The sequence below is a fragment of the Brassica napus genome, unplaced genomic scaffold (genome assembly GCF_020379485.1).
Source record: "Brassica napus cultivar Da-Ae unplaced genomic scaffold, Da-Ae ScsIHWf_1721;HRSCAF=2350, whole genome shotgun sequence".
In the NCBI taxonomy this organism is placed as follows: Eukaryota; Viridiplantae; Streptophyta; class Magnoliopsida; order Brassicales; family Brassicaceae; genus Brassica; species Brassica napus.
Genome location: NW_026015139.1, coordinates 40,021 through 44,010, shown reverse-complemented (window position 1 = coordinate 44,010; position 3,990 = coordinate 40,021). Strand labels below are relative to the sequence as shown.

Here is a 3,990-nt window from a genome sequence, read left to right as displayed (position 1 = left end):
TACAATCATCTCTCTGCTATTTGTTACTTTCCGGTTTAAGCTCTCACGAGCTCCGGCTTTCTTTTTACTTTCTCCACTTTTCCCTTCTCACCTTTTACATCATTCGAAGATCTAATAAACGCCTCTGTTCGACCCCATTTCTAGTATTGTTTACTTCACACCCGAGACCAAACTCACCTTAAACAAAGGGAGTCGGAGTGGTAGCATCTCTGAAGTGGTCATGATAAATGAGGAAAATTAATTGTGAAAGAGTGGATCGAATTAACTGCATGATCCTTAACTACAGAGAACCGGCATTTTAGAAATGCAAAAAAATTCCAGATAATTTTAGGAAAAAAAAAGGTTAGCAGATGATCACGATGAAGATTAGGTGGAGTCGCAAGTCGTTACGTCAAGTTATGTAGAAGCTTGTTTGCATGTATGTGGGACACAATGAATTTGATTAAGTCCACTGTTAGGCGTATCCCAGTTAGACAATGAATTTTGTGATGTGGAAGAAACTTGATCTCTCATATGATGAATTTCCAGGCCGAGGTGAACAACTTAAAAAAACTTCCATCAATCCTGTTTTTATATTGGGATTTGATTGATTGAATCTCTCCACATTTTTTTTTCAACTTCTTTTATTTTTTTAATATAGAAAAACTAAACCAATTTTCATTTTTGAACTCAGTAGGAACTATCTTAAAAAAAAAAGGGTTCCCATTTTAGAACTCAGAAGAACCTTGGGCTATCAGCCAAACATGCACCGGAACTACTGCTATATACTATCAAAGTCTATAATCTGATCTAACGTGTTATACTATAAATATAAATATATCTTGGTGAAATAACCAACATCTGGTTCCATGGCCCAATGGATAAGGCGCTGGTCTACGAAACCAGAGATTCTGAGTTCGATCCTCAGTGGAATCGATATTTTTAAATTTGTACGTCCGACCACTCGACCAGAAACTCCTTTCTTTTTGGTTCGGCAGTAGATTCAGAAATCAGAAAGAAGAGCGGCGTGAAACAAACAAACAGAGATTCTCTAAAATTATAAACCCTATTCTCCTCCTTTGCACAAACAGAGATTCTCTTTATTATGAAAAGAGGATACTCCCAATCTCTCCTTCAAGCTCCACTCCTCCCCCTTCTTCCCAGATTCAAATCAAACCCTGAAGGTAATCGTCCCCCCCCTTCTTCTTCTGTTGATTCGATTTGGGTTTTACAGTTTCTTTATCTTAATTTCATTCCTTTGCCCTGAAAGCTATCTTCTTTGCTCCCTGGGAAACAAAAAGTTGTGTCCTTTATATAGTGGATTGTGTGTTTGCTGTCTTGTTTCAATTCTTGTGATTTTACTGCTTATTGAGTGTGACTGTGTAAGAGATGACTTTGTTTGAGGACTGTGTTTTGCTGTCTTGTTTCAATTCTTGTGATTTTATTGCTATGTGAGAGATTACTTTTGTTTGTTGAGTTTGCTTAAAGCAATACTTGTAAAGCTTTAGTGTCGGATTCGTTTTGGTTTGAGAGCAGGTGATTCTCAGTTTCTGGATGATGATACCACAAAGAACTTTGCACGGAAGGTTGCTGATCACTACAGTCGAAGAACAAACCAGACTTTGGAAGAGAGAGAAGCTAGTCCCATCATTCATCTAAGAAACTCAACAATTGGGTTGGTTAATCACAGCATCTTCTTTCATCCAGGAGGCTTCTTGTGTTTAAAGATATTGATTATCGTTCTTCTTCTTCGCAAACAAACAGATTAAAAGTGTGTTGATCCAGCTATATGCTCGTCCTGATGATGCTGTTCTAGACCTTGCCTGCGGGAAGGTTATTGTCTCTTGTTGTGTTCATTGTCAGTGGTTATGTTTCTTAAGACTGATTGCTTTCGGTCTACCAGGGTGGTGATTTGATCAAGTGGGACAAGGCAAGGTTGGTTACTATGTTGGAATCGATATAGCTGAAGGGTCGGTAAGTGACCGCTGAATATCTTTATTTCTGATATATATATTATGTAATGTTTTTATGTGACAGATTGAAGATTGTCGGACGCGTTATAATGGTGACGCAGACCATCACCAACGTCGTAAGAAGTTCAGCTTTCCTCCTCCCGTTTATTATGTGGGGACTGTTTTGAGGTATATAAATAAAGTTCGTTGGAGTTTTTAGTGGCACGGTGTCTCTCAATGCTTACTGCATTTCAATGATCTTCAGGTAGAACTAGACAAGATTCTTGAAGAAGATGCCCCTTTTGATATTTGCAGTTGCCAGGTTCTTTTTTCTGTGTTTCAATTCTTTTTGTTTCCTCAAGATTAAGTATTAGGTGAAATGAGGTTCATGGTGTGGTTAAAGATTCTAAATTTGGCAAGCCATTGGGTACTAATTGTAGTTTGCTATGCATTACTCATGGACTACTGAGGCACGTGCACGGCGAGCTTTGGCTAATGTCTCAGCTCTACTTCGTCCTGGAGGCGTCTTTATAGGAACAATGCCAGATGCCAATGTTATCATTAAAAAACTCCGAGAAGGTTCTTAATGTTTTTTTTCTGTCTCCTTGCTTTACAATTTGATCTTTTATCTTTATTAGCACTTGATTCTTGGTTTTGGCAAAACTAAATTTGGTTATTTGTTGTTGTCTGAATACGCAGCTGAAGGTTTGGAGATTGGTAATAGTGTATACTGGATTCGTTTTGGTGAAGAGCATTCCCAGAAGGTCATACTTGTTTTGTTACTTCAGTACCAAAACTTTTAATAGCTTTCTCATTTCCTATTCTGATGATGACTCTTGCTGTATCCTCCTTCAGAAGTTCAAATCCAGCAGCCCTTTTGGTATTGAATACGTATTTCATCTTGAGGTACTTAAATTTTTCTTCTATCTTATTCACTTAGTAGTCTACCACGGTTACACATTTAGAGGTATCATGCAAATTTTGTATGGTAGGATGCTGTTGATTGTCCTGAATGGATTGTGCCCTTTAACGTCTTCAAGTCTTTAGCCGAAGAGGTATATCATTTCCTCCTCTCCATGTTTCATAGGCTTAGCTTAGAAACTGTTTATTTTTTCGAATGTGTATGTATAAGCTTGACATTGTCCCATGAACTTGTGAACAGTATGATTTAGAGTTGGTGTTTGTGAAGAACTCACACGAGTTTGTCCATGAGTATATGAAGAAACCAGAGTTTGTAGAGCTCATGAGAAGGCTTGGTGCTTTGGGTGATGGTAACCAAGATCAGAGTAAGTCTTTGTTCGACTTCATATGACTCGTTTTGATTCTATTGAAACATAAACTCACTTGTTCTTTTTCAGGCACATTATCAGCTGATGAATGGGAAGCTGCATATCTATACCTCTCTTTTGTCTTGAGGAAGGTTTGTCTCTTTTTTCTTTCACCATCATTATGTTTTCACTTCGTTTTTTCTTATGATTCAGATATGTTTTTAACAGAGAGGAGAATCTGATGGAGCTCAAAGGAGAGGAGGGAGGAGGAAGAATGGGAAAATGAACTTGTCGAAAGACGATGTTTTGTATATCGACAACTGAAGTGTAACAGAGTTGTAACTTTACACACACTCACTTATGTTACTTGGCCATTTGCATTTGAGAGATTGTTCTATCTACTTCAAACAATATTTATCCCTTCACAGCGAAAGATGAGAAGATGTTTAGTAATAAGCCAAGTCTTTGAACACTTGCAAGTTTTCAAGTTGTGTAGGGCTTTAACAGAATATACCTGTCAAGATGCTTCTTCATCATAACACTATTCATGTTTTGTATTATGATGAATTTGCAGACTACTTTGTCTGACAGGGTCCACGGCATTTTATTTTTATTGAGAAAACCGATTCAAGATTCGAACTGTCTGATTGATCCTGTTCTTTTCAAACATCTTGAAGACCCTCTGACTCAGACAAAGACTTCCAATTCTTTGTCGGCAATTTCCAAGTTTATAACCACGTTTTACATAAGGATTTTGTATATTTTTGTTTGTTTGCAGGTTTCTTAAGAAA

The 3,990-nt window shown here is 37.5% G+C and overlaps 1 non-coding gene and 1 pseudogene across 1 annotated transcript; both read left to right on the top strand.

Annotated features, from left to right (window-relative positions):
• Positions 1-842: 842 nt before the first annotated feature.
• On the top strand, positions 843-915 carry TRNAR-ACG. Its single transcript has one exon. It is a non-coding gene; the product is annotated as a tRNA-Arg (tRNA).
• Positions 916-1,045: 130 nt separating this feature from the next.
• LOC125598489 lies at positions 1,046-3,671 on the top strand (annotated as a pseudogene).
• Positions 3,672-3,990: the final 319 nt, after the last annotated feature.